Genomic DNA, 12,575 nt, shown 5'->3' with positions numbered 1-12,575 from the left:
GGTTATATTAAAAATACAGGTCAGAACCAGTTTAAGCTTCAAACCTCCGGTTATATTCACTAATTAGAAGGCTTGGACACATGCCTCAGAGTGATGGATGAGCAGTGTCTGCCTCATGGCATCACATGAAGAGCTGGGACATGGCTCCCCAGGCACAGGGCTAAGGCAGGATTGCACCAGTTTTCTTCATTTCAATTAACTTCTCTTTCTTTTACTCCCAGAAATTAATAGTCTGCAGCCATTTGGGAGCAAGAAATCATTGGGGCACTTAACTCCTCTTGGGTGTTTTGCTCTGAACTTCATGCAACTCATTGCCAGCTGTTTTCTCAAGAAAAGCAGAGGTAAATGGTAGTTTAACATGTTCTCAGCTGCTGCCAAACCTCCAAAGAACCTGTGCTGCAGCCAAGAGATACATTTTCTATCCTTTGTACAAGCAGGATGCCCTATGCCTCTGCAGAGCGTTCTCAAAGGCTCCAGCCTTGCTTCAATAGATGCCTATGTATTGTGCACAAGAAATGTTTTTCTGGGACACAGACCACAAGCAACCACATCTAAAGCACAAGAATTGAACAATACAGCACAAGGCTCAGTTTTTGTAAGTCTCAGTCCCAAGAAACATCTCTTGATTTACACCAGGCAGCAGGAGAAGACACTGTGCTGAGCATCACCACCTCATTCACAGACATGTATACAGATGCCCTGCCTGATTCAAATGGAAGTAGAGAATTTTGGCTAGGATGTAGGTTTTACCCTAGTCTTCATGGGGCCACCGTGCAACACGACACCCACAACAAAACCAAAAAAACCCTCCTCTCTTTTTTTAATTTTCTTTTTTTCTCAATTTAGAGGAAGAAAAAGCAATTCCCTGGGAAAAAAAAACAACACACTGTGCAAGATCTGGTTATTTCCGCATGCACGCACATGTAGTGAGTGCTCCGTAGGTGTATAGGTGTATATATATGGGTCAGTTAAACAGGAAAGGGAATTGTCACAGAGACAACTGACTTACTTGCTGTTAGTTCTGCTGTGCTCTGGCAGTGTGCTTCTCCATTAAAGGACATTACTGTTGTCCTCTTGTTTAATTTACGTAACAAAAACAGATGAATTGTCAAGGCCTGTGTGTCGAGGTACCTCATCCCTTTTCACGTTATAGGAGAAGGCAAGGTGGGCTATATTCCACCACCTTGTCAATTGACCTGGGCCACACCTCAAGTGACTACAGCATAGCTTTTCTAGCCACAGCACCAGGCAATCAAATCCATCCTGCCCACCATTTCCACCACCCTCGCTCATGCAACACAAGGAATAGCTCAGCAAACATCCGCTGCATTCAACAGCAGTGGCGGAAACAACGCAGAACCCCATGGTGAGATTAACAACCAAGCACCACGAGATCTGTAGGGCAAAGAACATCTCCATCGGTAGCAATTTGTACAGCCCCTCACACCGTGTGGCTCTAATCACTGATCAGAGCCGCACAGTCTCCAGCTTGACAGATATCCCATTTCTTTGTAATCCCCATGGGCTCCGGCCCCTGCCTGGAGAGCTCTACATACGAGTGCTCATGCGTGACAGAGGGACAATGGCATTTGGTGAGTGCTGCTGACAGCTGAATCCGTTAAGAGATCACCGGCTCACAGGCATCTTACAGCCAACACAGCCATAACCCTCCAGCATCCCTACAAGCTGCAGAGGAAAGAAAAGAAGAAGCCACATCTCCTTTTGGAGAGCATCACCTGGGTGTTTGGTCCCTTCCTGACACCCTGGAGGATGCACAGGAGAGCAGAGCAGGCTTTCCTCCATCCGAGATTTATTACTGGAGAAGACCACTCCCAGGAAGCCTACGGGGTCTCTGGTTCTCATCTGCTCCTCCCTGCAGCTGCCACATCGCTCAGCACCACAAGTCACATAAATCAGCACTAACAGCAGGGAGATGAAAGCACAAAGAGGCAGCCGGAGAAGTTATTGACACCGAAGGGCAAATCCTGCCCTGACTCGCACCTTGCAGCCTCCTGTTCATTAGGAGGGAGAGAGAAGGGGTGTATGTCAAGGTGAATGTCAGCCCTCAGGACAGATTTCATTGATGGCAGGTCCAATGGATGCAGGTACCTGCGGGTCAGATGGGAAGATGCTTTAGCCCTATCCACTTCCCACTGGCTGATACCTGGTTTTAGCAGCTCCCCACTATTTAATCAACTTGAATCTCATTTCCATCTCATAGATCCCAGGGATTTAAGTGCCAGCAGAGCTCGAGCAGGGCAATGGTGCTTGCAGTGAGGCTGGTGACCATAAACCACAGACAGCCTCAGACTTCAGGAACATGCTGATAAATCCCAAGTGCCTCATCTGAGACCAGTGAGGATGGAGAAGAGGAGGAGAAAAGTTGAGAGCAGAGCAGTGAGTCCTTTAATTCAAAACTCTGATTTGATACAATTGATACTTATACCTTAAAATGTTCTGTCCTTGCCTTGTGGGTGAGAAGCTTGGCTTCCTCTGTTAAAGGAGGTGTGCGTGGGGGAAATGTTCTAAACCACCTTTACAAAGCTGTGAGCTGAAAAGAAAGAACTCACATACATTTGTATTTAAAACTCTGGGATTTTAAACTCTGCCTCTGAGGTGAGGGTTGGGAGAGCAGGAGAATCCCCAGGGAGAAGCTGACTACCAGGACTCCATGGCTCGGCTTTAGCTCACTGCAAATTGACAGCAAAACCAACAACCAACCAAGCAAAACTGACTTGAAATAACCCTGAGCCCCACATGGAGCTTTCTGAAGCTTCACTGGAGCATCCGCACTCAAACTGCCACCCCAAGGAGGGGCAGCCCTGGCATCACCAGCTAGAGCACCAGCTTCTCCCCTCTTTCATATCTTGCTTCTTTTCACATCACACTCTGGCTTTCCCAGGACTGCTGCTCCACTGTAAGAGCAAACAGGAGGAATGCGGCACGCCAGGTTTGTTTGGATAAAGTGAGAAGAGGGATTACCATCAGCTTTCTAATGGGAAACTGGCACCGGACTTAGCTCTTAGATTGGTACAAGGTTCTGCAAACACAGATTGGACACCGGAGGGGGAAGCCTCTGAACTCCCAAAGCAGCAAATTGCCGATATCCAGGAGGAGCAATTAGGCGGAATGCCAGGCCATAGCGAGGCTTTTCCAAAAACAACTAAGCCAAAAGTCCATAATCGTCAGGAATTTCCAGCACTGAAACTACAGCCCCTGTGTTTCTCGACAAGCAGCGAGGAGCAAGCCCAGCAAAGCCTGCAGTGATGGTGAGACTCACGCCACTGACTTTGGTGGTCCTGGGAGCCACCCCCAAGGAGCTGTTTATGTGGCCTGTGTCAGAGCCAAAGCCACCTTTTGCCCGATGCCCTCTTGCAAATATTTTCCTGCTGGTGAAAAGCAAAACAGGAGCGAGAAGGGATGAAAGGAGCGAAAGTCTCAGTTCAGTTTGCTGCTGTATCCCCTGACCCTATAAGCCAGACCTTTAGCATTCCAATAGGGAAACCAAGCAGAGATTGGTTAAATCCTCATCCACCAAGCCCCCCATAGAGGTGCATTGTGCTGACATCTGCTCTTCCTGCACTTGAACTGCTATTGAGCTAGTTTAAGGTTGCTGAGATAGCCCCTTGACTACCTCGCAGCGACTGCAGTGGGTGAATACTCTTTCTCCCTGGCAGCAGGAGGGGATTTGTAGGGAACAAAGATAAAGAAATAACTGTAAAACTACTTTTAAGACCTGCCAGAATGTGGCACAGAGCTGGAGAGTGTTCCCTATGCCTCAGCTCCTTTTGGGTGGGAGACTGCAGCTCTACAGAGGTGGAGGAACACAAGTGGACACCGCAGCTCCTCTTACAGACATGGGTGGCATCAGGCAGGATGACCACTGTTTGCCTAGAGATGCCTCCAGCAGAGGTTTTCCCCCTCACAAGTCGTTCCTGCAGCCCCACATCTGGCAGTGCAGGTAGGTGGCAGTGTTTGGGGAACATCCTCTATGATTCTCTGACACGCTTGAAACTCCACGCATGAAATCTACACATTTATCATCAAGCACTGCTCTTCTTGGGCCATTGCTGAGCTGAGATGAAACCCAGGACATAAAGCATTCTGCTTGAAGATGCAGAGTCAGGTATACGGAAACATTCGCAAGGCTCTGTGCTTTTCCCTAAGCAGCCCCAGGAGAGGCCAACAGACTGAGGCTTTCGCACAATTCCCATATAAAGGATATTCTTCCAGAGGTACAGTTTTAGCTGTCAAAGCGATAAACCATAATCTCATTAGCTTGGCCCCTTAGCAATGCAGAACACCCTCTATCTGATTGGCCAGAGGAGGCAGGGCTTCAGAAAGTGAGCTTGCATTCTCATTAAAGCATGGCCAGGATTCTTTTCAGCCTTCTCCTATTTCAACAAGACATTAGTATGTACAACATGTGCTCTGGAACTAGTTTGGTCTAATCCTCTTTTTTGTCTGCCTTTCAGAGCTGCAGCTTTTAAACCAGTGCTGCGTTAGCCTGCTGAGGAAACGCAAGGCTTGCTCACTGCAAGTACATTATAGGAGCCACAGGCTTTGGTTGTGTGCCACAGCACTGCCAGGAGCAAGTCCTGTGCTGAGCAAGGTCAGGAGAGCCTGGGATGGGTTTCCATCACCAGTGACAGAACAGGGCATTAGTGGAGAGAACAAATGCTTCCCAAAGCATGGTTATTTTTTAACTAAACATCTAACAAAAGTTCTCAGGTTTTTCCATTTTCAAAGTACCAACTTGTCAATGAAATTGCCCATAAGCCTCATTATCAATGACTTTCTACTTCAGAATAAAACAATGGTAGTTACAATTTGACATTAATGCATATAAAAACACTCTTAAAACAATACCTATTTCAAGCAATGCTTGGAAGACACAAAGAAAGAACTGGAATTTACCTGGAAAATCAGGATCTCTGTTACCAAGCACCTTTTTCTCTCTGTTTACCTCCTCTGGGGAGAGTTCCCTCACTGCGCTATTCCTCCTGTTTTCCTCACTACTGCCACACCATGGGACTGCAGACCAGTGCCACCACTGAGTAACAGCCTAAGCTCAGCTGCAGGGAGCTGGCACATGTGAATTACCTCTATGGGGCAATACCTCTGCTGGGATATTCAGCCTGGAGTAAAGTTGCATTAGTAAAACCTGGAGTTAGAGAAGAACATGGCATCTGGCAGAGTTTGCTGCCCCATCCTCACTTGTTCACACCAGGGAACAGGCCCTCTGGAGTGGGTGCAGGCTGTGGGAGCCCTCCAGCCCCTCTGCATGGCCAGCAATGAGCCCAAGGGTCAGGGAGGGCAATGCAAAGGAGGCAGAGACCCAAGCACTGCCCTAGCTTCCAGCTGCAGAGACATGCTGGCTCTCCCCACCAATGCAGTTCCTGTGCCATCTCCTGGGGCTCCAACACCAATCTTTGCTGCCAAAGGATGGTGGCAAGGAAGAACCAAGCCTTCAGATGTCCTTGGACAAACAGCTACAACAGGCACTTAGGGAATTGGCCAACAAGTGAGATATTTGTCTCTCTAGATCCCAACTTGCTCATTGCCAACAGAGGAGGGGTGAGCTGCTGAAAGGAATTCAGAATATCTCAAACACTGCCAAGCCCCGGGAGCCTTCTATCTTCAGGGAAATGCCCTGCTCTAACCTACACCATCCCACTGTCACTGTGAGCCGGGTGTGATCCCACACTGTCACTGTGATCCCATCTCACCAGGGTGCATTGCAGCATCAGCAGCAGGGCTTTCCAGCCCTCCTCTGCCCAGAAACACCCTGGACAAGAGTAGCTTCCATCCTTCTAAAGCTTTTTCTTATTTTCTTCCCCACTTCCTTTAAGCCTTTCCCCCAGGACTACAGCAGCTTTACAAAATAACAGCAATATCAGAGCAGTGGAAAGGAGGCAAAACCCAGTGTGAAACCCATCTCCCACCTCCATGCCAAGTCATCCCAGTCGCATTTGGGATGGCTCCCATAAAAACCCACTCAAATGGATATTTTACTTCATTTGGAAAGCTGAGGAATTCCAATCAAAGGATAGAGATGAGCACCGCTGGGTATTGGAGAACTAGAGCATTGCTGCACACCTTCAATGTCCTTCACCCACTATTGCCTTCCCAGCATTCACTGGAGCTGATAAACAAGCCAGGCAAACAGGGGGGGTTCTCAGTTCAGGTGTAACTCAACACAGATTGCATCAATTCAGCTAAATGAGGGCCACAACTTATACCACAGAAACCTCTGCAGCTGTGTTTCACTCTATTTCTTCAGCTTTGGGCTGCCTGATACATCCGTCAGCTCCCACGTTAGCGCCTGCATGAAAGTTATTTGCCTTTAACAAAACTTCAGAAATGCCCAATGTCCACTATTGACACCAGATGTCATTCGGACTGAAGGGCCAAACTACACAGAGCTGATGGAGGGGAACCTTACAGGCTATAAAACAGGGTGATTACTGGGTTTCAGGCATCATCTGCCCTGTTTTGAAAGGCAAGCCTTCACCCAAGCAGCATTTCTCAGTATCCCAGCATAGGTCCACAGGAGCTACATCCTCAGCTGACACAAATCAGAGCTGTGCAGTCGATGGCATGGCACCCACTTTCTCCAGCAACAGGATCTGCCCCCAAAATTTTCCAGTTCAGCATCCTGTGATCCTGTCAGCACTGTGGTTCTTCCAAGACAATCCAAGTCATGGCAGAAATGCCCCTCTGTTCAAGGGAAAACATTCCCGGTGTTGTGGTTTTCCATCTATAATTACCAGGAGATTAAATTCCTCGGTTGTGAACAAGCATGATTGCTCCATTAAGACTCACTGATGTGTGTGCTTTCAGAGAGGGGGAAAGGGAAGAGCAGAGGAAAAGAGAGGAGGAAAGAGGCTGAAAAGAAAAACCTAAACAAAGCATTGATTTTCTTTTTGGATCTGGGTTGCAGTAACAGCAGATTCTCCGAATTTGGTACATTTCTTGGCTCAAGAACAACCAGCCCAGTGGTAGGAGGTGAAATCAAGGACACATTCTCCACCAAGCAGCTTTCCACAAGCCACAAGCTTCCTAAGTTGAGGACACATAGGTTGAGCTTCCTTCCTGTAGTCCTTCCCTGGATGGCTGCTTCCAAGGAAGAGTTTAAGCCTCCAGCCTAGACTCAAGGCAAATGAAAGCCTTTTACCAGCATTGTTTGGGGTTGTTTTACTCTCTTTTGCTAATAGCACTGTGTATTGGAGTGTGAATTACAGCCAGTAGTAATAATAAGCTCACAAGATAACACCCCTGGGAAGAGAACAAGGAAGTTTGGGGCCAGGATACAGAAGCTCTCATCGGGCAGATGGAAGGCTTGCTAAGGAAGGGCTGTGCGGCAGGGGACAGTTTGGATTCAAGCACTGACGCATCGAGTCTTACATCTCATGCAGGTTTTTCCATGCTTTCTACAGGCAACTCTTGCCAACAATTTTTGGACTCCATTTGGCAGAGAAGTGTTTAATCAGCATCCAGCCTCTTTAGAGGGCTGCCTCTGAGGGAACAGATTGAGGCAAGTGATAGCAAATGGTAATTCTGGCTGCTTAATCTCAGTTGATTCGTTTTAACAGTCTGCTTAACAATAGATATCAGGTGGCCACGACCAAAGAAGTTTCATGGTCTTTACTGAGATTTAAAGGAGGTGTGAAATGCATTAAAAATGCATCATTACTGCAGGAGTGATAAAAGCTTCATTGCCCTAATGAGGAAAAAGATTGGCCCAAGCTGCGGAGCAATCACTGCTCTTCTCTGTAAGGTCATTCAGTGCCACCACATCCCTGGCTTTCCTTTTATAAAGTTGCAGAGGAAAAGACAGGAGTTTGAAAGCTCAAGATCCTGGAGCCAAGTGTTCAGATGCATCCATACACTGTTCTCATAGACTCACAATAGTTTGTGTTGGAAGGGACCTTCAGAGGTTCTGAACCTCTGCACCACCCAGGAAGGAGAAGCTCAGGTCTTACAGAGTCAGAGAATGACCTCTGTAAAGCAATTCATCTAAAGGAATTGCCCATCTCTGTAATACAGACACCTCTTAGTCCATCCCATCCAAAGCTCATCTTCCTCCCAGCCATTCAGCCAATACTCAGATGGACAAATGTTCTGTACCTCATTCTAGCTTTCATACTGTACACATTATTCTTGCATTGCTCTGGAGTTTTTTACATTTCTCTGAGACAAACAACAAGTATAGAATGTCTTAGCTCATGTTATAAAGCATGACAGATGTGTTTGTGTAATGCATTTTGCAATTCACAACTGCAGGCAGACAATGAAAACGTTTTGAGATGAGACAGTAACAAAATAGTTTTGCATTCCTAAATCAATGCATGTGCCAGTTTTACATTACATATACAAAAGTGATCTTTACTCCAATGGTAAAGTCAACTCTTATATGAGTAAATGAAGGCCCAGGACCAGAGCTGGCTCAGGTACTAGGTCCAGATCTGGGTCTCCCAACACCAGAGGGATGTGGAGCTGTTGGAGCGAGTCCAGAGGAGGCCATGGAGATGCTGGGAGGGCTGGAGCAGCTCTGCTCTGGAGCCAGGCTGAGAGAGCTGGGCTGGTTCAGCCTGGAGAAGAGAAGGCTCCTTAAGGGGAGACCTTAGAGCAGCTCCAGTGCCTGAAGGGGCTACAGCAAACCTGGAGAGGGGCTTTGGACAAGGGCCTGTAGGGACAGGACAAGGGGAATGGCTTTAACCTGCCAGAACAGGGGAGACTGAGATGAGCTCTTAGGCAGAAGCTCTTCCCTGTGAGGGTGCTGAGGCACTGGCACAGGGTGCCCAGAGAAGCTGTGGCTGCCCCATCCCTGGCAGTGTTCAAGGTCAGGTTGGACACAGGGGCTTGGAGCAACCTGCTCTAGTGGAAGGTGTCCCTGCCCGTGGCAGGGGGTTTAGGGTCCTGAACAGCAAGGCAGCCCTACCTGACTGCCTGTGCTACTGAGAGCTTAAGGGCTGGCTGATTCCCTGGGTTGTCAGGTCCAAAGGGTTTCTAGACACCTGACTCGGGACACCACATCCTAGGGCGCTGCCTGTGAAGTTCAGACCTGGAAAGTCCATCAGTGCTCAGTCCTGGGGTGGTTTACCAGCAAACACCAAATCATAGGGACAGAACTGAAATCCCCGGTGTTCATCCACTTACAGTTATCCAAGTGTTTCATGCATAAAATCAGCTCTATTCCAAAAGCACAGACTGTAACCAGGTCAGGGAGGCTTGGTTTAGTACAGCCAGGTCCTTGTGCTTACATGCACATACTTTCCATCAGTTCTTAGAAAACACGGGCAGAGTGCACACACGTGTGTGTCAGGAGAGGAAAAGAGGACAAAGGAGCGGAGGAAAGCCATCTCCAAGAAATCACTGATTAAAATTGCTCCCAAGTTCCTGTTCCCTCCACAAATAAAACAGTTTGTGAAAGTCCAACTTGGGGTGGATAAAATATCAGCCACGTGCCTGACTTACAGCACTGGGACTGAGGTTTGGGCACCACTTCAAGACTTTCCCCTAGGAGTCTATCCAAACCCTCTTTGCTTCTGATGTGGAATAATTTGGAAGTGTTTTTAGGCTGCCGGCTGGGATAACACAAGGGCTATTGTAAACACACATGCAGGCTATCAGCACCAAACCCACACAAATATGGGCTGTACACACATAAATAACCAGCGCAGATCCCTTTTTGCTTTTCTTTTTTTCCGGAAAGAAATGAATTGAAATATTGAGTTAAAGAAAAAGATTAAATCCCTGAGCAGGTCATAAGGAAAACAGTGATTGTTCATGGAAGGAATCCTGCTTCACCTCATTTTCATAAATGAAACATACTTAAATGCAGGCCACTAGATCTAAAGAGCTATGGATAAGAAACAGCCATAACCAGCTCTCATCCAAATGTGTGCAGTGAAGCAAGACCTGCATTTCTGTGGTTGCTGTTTCTAAAGTACTGCTGCTAGCCAAGAAAGTTTGGAAATCTCAGAGAGAGTAACCAGGGCATAGAGACCTGCACGGGCTCCAAAATAACCTGCTGAAGATACCTGACCCAGCCTGGGGCTCTAACCCTGCATAGCTGCTGCTGTTTGTCTGAGCTCTGCTTTGGGTGGAAAAGGAAGGAATTGTTCTTTCAAAGTCATTCTGGGATAGCTTTTATTTTCTCCACTGCAGAGGCCAGGATGAAATCCATGTCACCTGTGAGACACATCATAGGATCATAGAACCATGGCATGGTCTGGGGTGGAAGGGACCTTAAAGCTCATCCAGTCCCAACCCCCTGCCACAGGCAGGGCCACCTTCCACTAGAGCAGGTTGCTCCAAGCCAATTACATCCATATCCTTTAGTATTTCTTCAGAACTCTTCAGTTCCATCTGAGGAAGGGACTGCAGCAACTCAACTTCCCTTCCTCGTAAAACACAGCATTTTTCCTTTCCCATCTGCTCCAAGAGGTGTGATGGGACAGAATTGAGCACACGGAACAGCAAGGCTGCTGTCTACCATGGCAACTGCTTTTCCTGCAAGGAACAGTCTCTCCATATCTGGCCCCAAAAGGATTCCAGATCTCCAGGAGATGCAGCAGACTCTTTGTCCATGCCAAGCCTACCCTGTATGTAAAGAAAACAACTGCAAACTGACCTGTCAAGTTGGTAGATGTTGAGGTTTTCTGCCTTGCCATTGGATGGGGTTTGAGCAGAACCATTCCATATGCTGGTGAGGGGAAGTGAGATAGCAGATGCATCTGCAGTAATAAATCCATCCTGCTAACAATGGGGTAGCATACAACTGCACTGCAACTGCACTATCTGCAAATAGTATTTCCCCACTTCGGAAAGAGCTGGAAACTGAAGTAACATCTCATGTGGAGAGGTGTAAGTTCTTTGCTCTTCCTCCACCAGCACTGCTTTGACCAACCTTGTACCTGAAGCAGTGCTTCAAATAAAGAAGCCATTCAGCCCTTACATGGGTCTCTGGTAGCTATAATCATAAAGCTTATGGGTTGGACCCCACTTAACAGGCCAGAAGGGCTGGTTAAAGCCCTCTGAATGAGAAGTCTTGTGATTCCTGCTCCCATATAGGCTGAATTTGCAGTAAATAGCAGCGTGTTGAGAGTTCTCTTAGAGCAGCTTTGCTGGAGATTTGATCCAAAACCTGTAGAAGTCTGTGATTAGACTTCCTCCGCTGCAGCAGCCCCTGGGCAAAGCAATGTGACCAACTTTTCATGGCCCATTCATGGGGCTGGTCTGATGCATTTCCCAAACTAGAATCCCAGTGCCAAGGCCCCAGCAGTCACAACTGACCAGCAGCTATTGCACGAAGGAAGACAAAGCACCTGATGTTAAGCACATCTGAGACAACATGCAGAAAAGAGTGTGAACAATTGAAACACCTAATAAAGCACTGAGGGAATTTGAGAGCATGGATTTTAGCCGAGTTCATCATGCACAATGCTGAGTTTAACGGATTTAAGATAGCAAACAAAATGTGATTCTCCACAGCAAAGTCCTTCCTCAAATCTGTGTTCTTGACCTTGCCTGGAAGGCTTTGCTTAAGCCTTCAAGACTTGAAAGAAGTAGTAATCTGAATCCCCCATTGTTAGGTGACCCATCAGGATCACACATAGAGGGCAGGACTGAGAAGAAATCAAGATACAGTCAGGCAGCAGAGAGTCCCAAAGCAGGGACAGCAGGGGAAAGCACACAAGGAGAATGAACCTGGTTTGCAAGGCTTGACATCTGTAAAACCCATTCATCCAGCTTGGAGATACTTCAGCTTCAGCTGCCTAGAGGTTCACCCACCATGGAGTGACAGGAGGTTTCTGCATGTACCAAGAGGGGGTAATCAGTTGATGCGATGGGAAATGGCATGAAATGGGAGAATTTACCCGTCATGCTCTGCCACAGAGAACTCTCCCTGTTTTGACCTGTCCCGACAACCTCATTAGGTGCTTTGAAGCACTACTTTTATCCAGCATACATTTACAGGTTATGTATGAAGCAATCAGGATCTCACCGTTAGCTCCCCAGTTTCTCCATTACACAGTAATGTTTTGTGCTGTGACCCATAGCACCACTGAGAAGACGACTCCTGTGAGAAAACAAGCTCCTGTGTGGAACAGCAGAGATCTCAGGGTGGCCACGTGAGTCTTAAACAGCAGCAAATTGCTTGCAGTGCACAAACACTTTCCATCGAAAACCTTTGTCAGGCTGAACACAGGATCTGAGCATCGGGGCAGCACAACAACTGCTCTAGAAAATGGAAAGGAAGCCAAAGACTGACCAGAAACATAGAAGCTGGAGCCAAGAGAAGGAGCAGGAGTCAATAATCTCCAGAGGACACATTCATTTGGGCTTATAAATAACAACATTAAAGAGACTCTTCCGGATTTCAGTGACTTTTCTTCTTGTGAGTAACATTAGGAGTACATGCTCTGCAAAGCCATTATCATCATCCACAGAAAGACAAGGAACATTGGCTCAACCCAAGGCTCAGGGTAGTTGAATATTGGGCAAGCATCCTTCACTAAGCCAAGGTGGGAGGGGGATGAGGGCTCATGCATGTCTTTTGAAGGGCT

At 47.4% G+C, this 12,575-nt stretch overlaps 1 long non-coding RNA gene across 1 annotated transcript in view; it reads right to left on the bottom strand.

Annotated features, from left to right (window-relative positions):
- The window catches only part of LOC130606353 (uncharacterized), a 53,201-nt gene that overhangs the window by 39,468 nt on the left and 1,158 nt on the right, over positions 1-12,575 (bottom strand). The window lies entirely within an intron of this gene.

This window comes from Pezoporus wallicus, unplaced genomic scaffold (genome assembly GCF_028554395.1).
Source record: "Pezoporus wallicus isolate ANWC-B61680 ecotype Strahan unplaced genomic scaffold, APGP_CSIRO_Pwel_v1 contig_3488, whole genome shotgun sequence".
Classification (NCBI taxonomy): domain Eukaryota; kingdom Metazoa; phylum Chordata; class Aves; order Psittaciformes; family Psittacidae; genus Pezoporus; species Pezoporus wallicus.
The sequence above is the reverse complement of the archived record's forward strand: the minus strand, read 5'-3'. Positions and strand labels throughout refer to the sequence as shown.